General features: G+C 35.2%; 1 pseudogene; it reads left to right on the top strand.

The window, feature by feature from the left end:
- The first annotated feature begins 4,606 nt into the window (after window positions 1–4,606).
- Window positions 4,607–11,130, top strand: part of LOC105293471 — an 18,894-nt pseudogene continuing 12,370 nt past the window's right edge.

The raw sequence follows: 11,130 nt of genomic DNA, 5'->3' as shown, positions 1-11,130 counted from the left end.
CCCTTTCTGACCTATATATAATTTTGACACATTTTGTCACTTGATGTAGAAATTAAAAATCCAATTTCACAATTAGACAATTTGAGGTTTAACGAGAAGGTAGTGGACTGACCCACATTAGGCCTATGGTGGCATATTTTCTTCTTGAATATTTCTGTCACATGCATGAAAGAAATATGAAAAAAAAATGTTTCCTTCTTATCATTCTCTACTTTATCATTCTCTACCTCTTTATTTTTCTGAATTAACAATAGTTGCATCAAGGTGAGGCTTCTTTTTCTTTTACTATCGGAAAATAAAAAGGTTAAGAGAGAGAGAGCTGTAGTGTTTTTACAGTTGGCCCAAATGTCTTTTCTCCCATAAGCGTCCTGCCCCTTCGCTCACCTGCACCACTGCTCCCTAGTGTCAGGGTCAAATCGTGGCTCACTTTTCACTGAACCTTTTTTGGGAAACTGAAGAAGTAATCTGCAGTTGTAAGGCTCAGGATGCTCTTACAGAAAAAATGTTGGGAAAATGTGGCAAATTACAATATCTAAAAATTTGAAATAAAGGTAATTTAAAACAAACTTCACCTTTTAATGTAATCAGTATTTGTCTTTGAGTTTTGGTAATGAAAACACTATTCACTAGTTATTGTGTGAGATGTGTACAAAACAGAATAGGTTTTGGTCTTCGGGTGTATTATAATCTCAGTGAGGACGGTAAACCGCACAATATTCTTTAATCAAAGCAAAATATCATATGGAAACAAATGCTCAAATGACTGTCTCCTCTAGTGGAATGTAAACTCCACAAAGGTAGGAATTTGGGACTTTTTCTCACTTCTGAATCCCCAGATCTTAGACTAGCAGTAAAACACACTCATACACAGTCACTCATACACACGTACACACACACACACACACACACACACACACACACAGAATGCATAATTTGTCAGACAATAAATACCATATTAATTATCATCAAAAGTTAGAGTAATCATGAAAACAATTAATATTCATGTTCATTCTAGCTCTACATATCTAATTGTCAAAATATGAGCATCATTTGGGTAGTAGGCAAAGTCTGGGTGGACATCAAGCAGTATTAAGTATAAAAAAAATGACATAGAAGTGTAAAATAAACACTATGTCACTGTGTAGTGGGAATGCAACTAGACTAGTTGAGAAAACAGTATCAGATTGGTGTGTGTGTGTGTGTGTGTGTGTGTGTGTGTGTGTGTGTGGAGAAAGAGAGGAGGAAGAAGAAATATGCTGAGGCTAGATGGTAAAGGTCTGAAAGTCAGTTTGAAATATACATATATGTATATGTATGTGTGTGTGTGTGTGTGTGTGTGTGTGTGTGTGTGTGTGTGTGTATATATATATATATATATATATATATATATATATTGCAGGGTAATCCAAAATTGAATATACTTGTGGTAAAAGAAGACAAGTAATATAGTGATGCCCTAAATAGGGAGTTAGCCAACTATGCCCTATGGGACGACTTCATCAGCCACCTGTTTTTGTAAATAAAGTTTTATTAGAACACAGCCACATCCATTCATATTATCTATGGCTGTTTTCGCACTGCAATGGCCGCGTTGAAGTTGTGACAGAGAACATCTGGCCCATAAAGCCTAAAATATTTAATATCTGATTCTTTACCCAAAAAAATCTGCAAGCCCTTGCTCTAGATAAAGAGCAAAAAACAGGGGGCTCACTGGAGATGTATTTCTACAGAAATTTACTTACCATATGAAAATGGTTCACAGAGAAGGCGCCAAACAGCTCCTTCTGAATCTGGAGAAACTGGGAGTGAGGAAATGAATTACGGTCCTAGAGTCACAGTCACATCTTTAATCCTTGAGTCTCATGTCCCAGGACATAGAAGGCAATGCCGTCTGTTAAACTGAGAAGAGCAGTGTCAGTGACTTCAGGCCTGGGAAGATCTGGGTGGCTTTGCAGCCACTGTGGTATGGAGGAGCCAGTATGGCATAGCCTGAATGATGGCTGTCTCTGCTGCATAATTCAACTCTTGGTTACAGCAATCTCTGTCTCTGCCTCTCTGCAACACCATACACCACACACACACACACACACACACACACACACACACACACACACACACACAGCATTTTACTAAAACTCCCAAACCACTGATAGATTTTATAAATTCAAAGAAAAATGTGAGCAATTAAGTGTTCAATTACTTCGGCCCCTAATTTCTGTGTAATTCGGGAAATCTATATTTTGAAAAGTGGTATTGGAACTTTCAATCTGATTTTGAAGGCACCAGAGGTTTTGCATTGGCTTTTTTCCAACCCAAGATTTGTCTGAGTAGAAATATGAAGAAAACAAGTGGACAAAGTTTACACCCTTGCTCTCAACTGTCTGCTGCAGACTGAGACTAGGGATAAAAAATATGACAATGAAAACTCAAAAAATTGTACTTGATATGATTAACCGTACTTGCAAACTTAATCTTTGGGTCTTCTGTGTGTCATTCTTCATAATATCGCACGAAGGAAAGACCATGGTCTTTAGAAATCAAACGTTTAGGATTAAATTTGAGCCCTCTCAGTTATTAGGTACATGATTTTTACAACTCAATTAAACTAGTGACCTCAGATTCCTCATCTGTAAAATGGGATAATAACGTCTGCCAAGTAGTATTTCAGAGATACATGAAGATGAAAAGATGGAAGTGTCTAACGCAGTGACTTGACACAATAAATTCAGGCACATGGTTATGCCACTTGTTTAATCTAATTTTTATAATAGCTTTGCTCCATCAAAGTGTTGTTTTCTAGACCTCGTCACCTGTATCACAAGATCACGTATTGTTAGATACCTATGTACAAAGTACAGTACTGACACTGACATCCCAATAGGCTATACAGCCCATGTAGGAACTCTCACACGAGTAATCCCGTAACATTATGGATCATTTCAAGGTGTCAGCTGCGTGCTAAGGACTGGCAACTAAACCGTATCTTACATGCGGCCAAATCTCTTCACGAGGGGTACAGCACTGAAAGCTGTCACTGAATTCTCATGCCTCAGCAGTAGCTTTTAACTGATTCACTGAAAGTCAAGTAAAATCAAGAATTGAAAGATAACATGGAGAAAAATCAGATCAATAGCATCCTCGTGTCTTCTGGGAGACACACTTACAGACCACGGCTTCACGGCGGCTCCCGTACAAGAAAAAGTGCTGTTAGCACAGGTCTACAGCTGTCCAGGCAGGAGGGTAATGTTGCAGTTGGGTGGACAAGGGAAACGCATAGTGGGGGAAAGGTGCGAGATTTTTAGGATTCTCCACATTAAGCTCATTTCCTACCTAAAGTACAGAAGAGAGGAGCATAAAATATTACCAAAGACCCAATGAATAGCTTTCAAATCTAACATTTTGGAATCCAACCATTTAGGATGGATTTACAAATGATCTGCATAAAGTTTATGTTTAGATAGAGGCCCTTAATTGTATTTAGCTTATCTTCTCTGATTGTAATTCAATTCTAATGTAATGTCTTCCTTCTAAAATCTGTAGTATATTTGAAAGATTTATCTGATGGTGTAGAGAAGGAGTTTTATAATGAACGAGTGGTTGTAACTCATTACAAAATTTAGGCATCCAGTTCCATTTTATCGTCTCATCATTCACAGAACAAAATGACTTCATTATTTATTTTGAAATATCTCCCCTGTGTATTACTTCCTCTTCTATGTGGTAGAAACTATAATAGTCACAACTATAATAGAAATGTAATCATTAATGAACTATTATATATTTTAGAGCACTCTTAGAAACCTACTACTTCAAATAAGAGATGTGATACAAAGGTAGACTATTTCGTTTGTAATAAAGTATATAACAAATTGAAAGTTATCATGATAACTGAAATATGAATCCACACATAAGAAAACACCTAGCATTTGGTTCCGTGATAGCTTACATAGTATTTGATAATGAAAAGACACTAACAGTATTTTTTAGTCCAATGAAGTAAAGTGATATTTTGAAAAAGAAAAACATATTTACGACATTGTATTATTTTGGGGCATAAATTTCTAACAGCCCTTTAGAGAACTAGGAAATGTAAATTAGAGGGAGCTGATTTGAGATACAAAGCAGACATTTTCAAAAGCTTCTCTTTTAAAAATTATCTGCAATTGCAGGGTCAAGTCTATTACAAAGGTAGGCACCCAGTGTGTCCCCTTCTCTTCCCACTAATCCTCACTAAAAGGGACATCTTAGCCCTCAGATACAAGATCCACCCACGACCCCTTATTCCAGAGGCCCCCAGTTCCCAGGCATGGACCGGTACCAGTCTATGCCCTGTTCGGAACCGGGCCACACAGCAGGGCTGAGCAGCGGGCAAGAGAACAAAGCTTCATCTGTATTTGCAGCCGCTCCCCAGCACTAGCATCACTGCCTCAAGTCCACCTCAGATCATCAGGCATTAGATTCTCATAGGAGCACCAGTGCCTGGTGCCCAAAAGGTTGGAGACCGCTGCCTTAGTCAACGGTGGAAGCCCAGGACTAACATTAGGGCCTAGTGGTAAGCACGTTGGCAGGAAAGTCTAACCCTTGTGTAGCCTTGGGGACAAGGACCATGGAGGAACTAGAGATGGTTCCAGGGTCTAAGTTCCACGATGAAAGAGAGGGGACACTAGGTTCCAGGTAAGCATGTTCTTGGCCCCTACAGTTTACTCACAATGGAAAGCGCAATGACCAGTAGGAGGCGTGCTGTACAAGGCAGGTTCGTAATGGCTGATTATAAAGGTTACACTGAGGGAGAACAATAGGAAAACACACACTTTGGGCATAGCTTGATCACCTACCCTTTGTCCTCAGCTATATGTCTTAAGAAGTCTATCCTCTATGTAATGTACTGTTGGGCCACCTATTCTCATAACAGAATGTTCTTTTGAACTTAGAAAAGCCTGTATAACCTGCTTTTACTATCTGAGTGAATGACTAACCTGCTGCATTGTAAATAAGTATTTATTTTGCCCAGATAAAGTTTTGCTAAGAAAGCAGATTATGAAAGTTGTTTACAGAGGACAAAATTACAAATACTTTCTCTATGAAGCTTCTTGCCCCTCCGTGTTAAAGTGCTCTGAACACAGTAACATGTAGCACTTAAGTCATAAAACACTATTTTCAGAGTCACAGTTTCTAAATGTTAAATTTTTACTGCTTTCTATATGTGAGCAGCAGGTGTTATATTTTTGTACCTTTCAGAAAAGTGGTTTTCAGTAAGATATTATTTAGAGAAAGAAGAAGGAAGGAAGGAAGGAAGGAAGGAAGGAAGGAAGGAAGGAAGGAAGGAAGGAAGGAAGGAAGGAAAAAAAAGAGGGAAAGAAAGAGGGTGAAAAAGCAAGGGAAGGAGAGAAGAAGGAAGGGAGGGAGAAAAGAGAAAACTAATGTTCCTTAAGGAAGAAAGGGTACATTGAGAGTTGTTTGAAAACCTCCTTTAGAAATCATTTCATGAGATGCACACAGCTCTCCATTCTCACTGCCAACGGCTTGTTAGTCCGCAGGAAGGCAAAGCAGGAGGAAGGCGAGGTACACAGGTTAAGCATCTCCAACAGCACAGTAATAAAACCCAAGCAGTGGCTCTAAAACTCTTGGCAATATTCAAGCGCCGTCCGTAGCACGGGTCCGGAAAAGGGCATCCTGGTATCACACAGAATAATTTTAATAGTTTTGCTCATGCTCAGTGCACTGAGTGCCCTCATTTTAGGGCTGAAATAGTAATAAAAGCAACTAAGTTGTGATAAAAATGAATAATGAAGTTTATTTGCCAGTATCTTCCTGCTCGTTTTAGAGTTATGGCATTCGTAAACACCGAAGCATCGGTATAATTGAAAAATTATTTTCATGAATATATAAACCCATTAAAAACTTGAACTTAAAGTTTTAATTATTCATACATGTATGCTGTTCCCTACGGAAGTACTAAGCAGAATTATGATCACAACTACTTGTAGAAACTAAAGTACACATAGAGATAAATTTAATGAATATAAATAATATTTAGAAACAATTCAAAGCTCAAATGTCAATGAAACAGTTCTTTAGGAATTTATGAGCATTTGTTATATACAAGAAATATCAAGAAAGTTGGTTTCTCATGCTTGAAAAATTAAACTTCCCATATATTCAAAGTATTTCAGGAAGTCCATGGGGAATAATTATTTCTCATATATTCAAATTATTTCAGGAAGTCCACAGGGAATAATACCTTGAAATCAAGAATTAGATTATGTAGGTCAGATTATTCAGAGAAGACCGAATATGATTCCATCCAGTAAGATATTTGATTTCCTTATTATTCAGATCTTTTAAAAGCTGTAACATTGAGAAATCTCAACTGCAGCTATAATAATAAACCTGGCTGACCACAAAAGCAGCTAAGACTAAACAGTGCAGTATTCTTAACCAATTCAAAACCAATCTTAAAACAGCAAATGTAAAATTCAAGTACTCCCTGTATAGTGTTTTATGTTGATTTTTTTCTTCTAGGAAGATAATTATTTTAATTAATGAGATACCTTTAATTTCTAAATCAGTTATTAAGTGTATGAATAATTATGGCATATTACTTGTGAAAGTACTGCTTACTTTCATCTGTTTCTTCATCTCTCATGTCATTAAGAATAATTATGTAACTGTTAAGTACAATTACATAGCTTAAGATGCCTAGCAAATTCCACTATCAAGCATTTTGAAATAGCTTGTATCTTTAAATGCGTCTAGACAGTCCCATACATTTTTCCTTACAGAGTATGTTGATGTAGCACATTGTCATATTATTTACAAATAAACCACAAAAATAAAATGCTGAAAATGTAGAAATTGCAGGTCTAGAAGCTTCTTTAATCATCTTCTAATTAAGCAACTTGCTGGAGTCCATCTATTTCCTCCATTTTTTCTGCAATATAGTTACTGATAATCATATCTTTAAAACACTGACAACTATTAAGTAATTTATGAAGAGATCTTGGCACTTGTAGTTACCATTAGCTGAGTTGAGCACCAAGAATCCACTGAGGTTATTCTCAACTCAATCATGCAATTTAAGACTGTGAAAGGTACTAGGTGATTTAATAAAGTATTAAATGATTTGTTGATATGTATGTACCAAAGAAACTCTGTGTATATGTGTGTATTTGCATGAAAACTATATCTATTGCTTTGGAAAGACTCAGCAAAGGAAATTAATCTTAAAATGCTGTTAAATTAGCTGTAATTATTCAATTCTAAAATACTGGAGGAAATGATGCAATTTTTAAAAATCTGTATTCAAATTTAGTTACAAGTTGTTTTTTTGAATTTTTGGTTTTATTGCTTTGCTATAATTTTCACTTCACTTAATTAAAAAAAAATTACAATCACTGACACCACATTGGATTATAAATATGGAGAGAACACTAATCTAGATCATTTTTTAATAAAAATACCTTGGTTCTAACTTAAAAATATTTGTCAGTGACTGTACGTTAACACGCTTTAGGATAATATCTATAGTTCATTACAAATATCTTTATAATATATGCATAACATTAAAAAAATTCAAACTGGTGGAGACTATTTCAGTTGCAATGGCTTCAGGATAAAATGGCTTCTCTGTGTTTTTCTTTGGGGTATCTTTAATGCAGGGATGTGCAATGCACTCCTTGAAAGATGAATTAACATTCCAAGAATTTAATTTGATCATATTAACTTTCTAAAAAGACAACTCCAAATTTAATTAATTGCTCCACGAATGCACAAGTAATCTTTCAGGAATACTTAATTGGGAAACACTGAGAAGAATACCTCTCCACAGATTTAGTAGAATCCATGCTCTTATGCTTTCTTTCCAAAAAGCAATGTTCATTTGGACTGCATTTGTTCATGTTTCTATCCAACCATTTTACTTATCACCAAGCAGAAACCTTACCTAAAATAAATCACCTTTTCAGTACAGAGACCTCATTCATTTGCATTTAGAAGGATTCAGGCAAGGACAAGATCCATCGTTCAGCTACACACATAAATTGAATAAGCTGGTGGATTCAACAGGGATCAGGGGAACTTCTGAGAAAGATGAAAACATGAGCATGTCCTCTAACTTCCTTTCCAAAACCAGAACTAAATGATCAAAGAAAATAAGAAGAAAAGTTGTATTTGTATAAATGTGAAAATCAGAAAAGGCCATCATTTCCTACTCCAAGCTCCTAGGAATTTTGTCCCTATTAAGTCAAGATTTAAAAAGACCATTAAGAGAAAACTCACTTTTTTTTTTTTCAAAAGAAAATAAGAAGTATGTAGAGAAAAGCCTAGCAGGGCCTTTCCAAAATGTCTTTAACTGGAAAGTATGAAAGGCTTTAGGAAATGGAGGACACTAAATAATTTTCCATTGAATGTCAGACAGCATCTGTGGAAACCATGAAATTCTGCCTCTCCTGCCACAAGGAGCATAACTGGTTGATGGCCCCAGCTGCTGCCTTTGTGGGTCCATCACTGCCTTCACAATATGGTCACCCTTTCCAAAGGCTTGTCCCCACCAGTGACTGGGCTCAGCAGTGGTCCTAATGCAGTTCCATTCTTGTGAGACACAAGACTCCGCCAACTGCAGATCTGGGCTCACGTACGCTCTTTTGGCCTGGCTGAACTTGCTTTGGAACTGTGTTGGAGTCTGTGTCTTTTCCTAACGTGCCCCTCCTTCCCACCCTCCTTTACTGATAGAAAACCTACACGGAAAATAATATAATGTATTAAAATAAATGGAAACTTCAGATTCCATTCTGGATTTAAAAATATAGACAAATCTGAAAAACAAAAAAGCTGGAAATTCTTACTTCACATAAATTTCACTAAGATTTAAAAGATTTGACAACATCAAATAAAACATCATGAGCTTTAAGACAATATTTACCAAATTAATGTAAATATTTAATGATAGTCCATTAAAAATTCAATGGAATTTTATAAAGTAATACGAAAACATTAATTTGGTAAAAAAAGTTAAGTAAGTAGATATTGATAAGTAGGAATTAAGCAAGGAGGCCTTTAAGCTACCTGAAAATTTTTTAAGAAAGACTTGCCAAAAGTATGCATATTATTCAAATTTTGAGCTCTACGTTATACCATACACTGATATACATTTCAAACATATTAAAGAAGCAAAAATTAAAAATTAAAAATAAATGCCAAATTAAACAACAGGAATATAAATTATAATATATACATCTCTGGTCTTGGGACAGGAAAAGCCTTTCAAATTAGATACAAATAAAGTACTCTATCAAAAAGTTATTGATTGAAATCAGTATGTAAATTTTCAATGTGAAGTAAAATTTAACATAAACATGAAAAGAAAAAAAAATATGAAGATGACTATTTGCCCTATATCTGTCAAACTATAAAAAAAGTTAAAATGCTCCAGTTGAAATTGAGAACAGGTAATGAGTATACAAACAAAATTTAAATAGATAAAAATACACGATACTTATGGCAATTAACCATACCAAAGTTATTTTACCTTGCATTTAATAAAAATAATTCAAATTAAAACAACAATAATGTTATTTTTCTCTTTTGAAAAGATATTTATCAAACATAATATTAATACCAAGATTGATTATCGTGCCAAAAAACATAAAATGACTCATTTTCAGTAATCTCTCTTCTATACCTTTACTCTTAAGAATTAGTAATACATTTATATGAACATTCCCTGAAACATCGCTGTGATTTTGTAAGAATTTAGAAATAGCATAAATATTCTGTAATACATTAGTTTAATAAATTTTAATACAACTCCATAATAAAAGTTGTATTGTAGCAAGGATGTTAATGAGAAATACGAAAATGTTTCTATTTAGTTGAGTGAAAATTATAATGCACAAACATAAATATGCAGTATTTCTACTTTCTAAACTATGATCATATGAATAAGGACAAAGATCATATGTATATACATTTTTATATTTAAGTTCCCATTTTTTTCCTCGGTGAGTGGTTTATTGATGTGTTTAAATAAAATGTGTGTACTGGGAGTGGGAAGAATCAGTTCTTTGATTTTTACAAGGTTATTGGTAAGGGATTAAGTGAATATACATCACTGAAAAAAATCCCCTGGACCTCCTTTCTTTTCCTATAAGAAAATACAATGATCACTTTCATTGAGAGCTATTTGGTAAAGCAAAATTACTTTCTTGCTTCTTATCCATTGGAGAGCAGTTATATACCCAAAATCAATCAGAGTGAAAAACACCACAAAGGGTTCTTTAGGTCTCTGTATGCTTAACAAATGTTGTCGTGGCATTTTGCTGAACAGCAGCACAGGGTGATAAATGCATAAAATGGTCCCTAAAGTCCAGTAAAATATTGGGCGTAAGACACTGGTGATTGTGCAGAGCGGTTGGACAGCACTACTTTTTGCAAATCAATAAGGCAGAAACACTAATGTCTAATCTAGGAAAGAGACAATGATATGCAAATAAAATTTTGTTAAAAATAAAACTCTCACAAAGTGAAGAAGAAATATATTTTACCACACTGAAATTAAATAAACAATTGTTCTAATAATACATAGTGACATTATATCTACTCACCAATTGGATATTTTTATAAGTAGACAGACTAAATTATTTATCTATTCTTTAGTAAAAAAGGTTTCTTCGGTTAAGTGGTAGCTGATACTAACCGGATTTTAGTACATGTTGGGACAAGTGGGTAGTGGACCAGGATGGCCTGGTGACAGTGTTCTGAGGCATTGTTACATGGAGAATGTAGGTTTTAACCTTTGTGAAACCACAGAATCATGACGTTTAACTTCACAATTATGCTCAGAACTTCTCTTTTCTCCTTTGTTTTGCTCCCAGTAGAGAAGCAGTTCAACCTTTTAACATTTAAAAAGTCTAATGTAGAGGCTATTAAGAGAGAGAAAGAAAGAAGAGAGGGGTGAAAATGATTGTTATTAATTTCACCTGTAATTTTAGGAGCGGCTAGAGGCTCAAAGCTGGGGATCAAGAGTAAAAATTTATAATACAAGGACAACTTAAGTTGCCTACTCTGTGACTCTCACCACACCATACTACACACACACACACACACACACACACACACACACACACACACACA

This window comes from Pteropus vampyrus, unplaced genomic scaffold, assembly GCF_000151845.1.
Source record: "Pteropus vampyrus isolate Shadow unplaced genomic scaffold, Pvam_2.0 Scaffold73, whole genome shotgun sequence".
NCBI lineage: Eukaryota > Metazoa > Chordata > Mammalia > Chiroptera > Pteropodidae > Pteropus > Pteropus vampyrus.
This window is presented reverse-complemented; position numbering and strand designations above follow the sequence as displayed.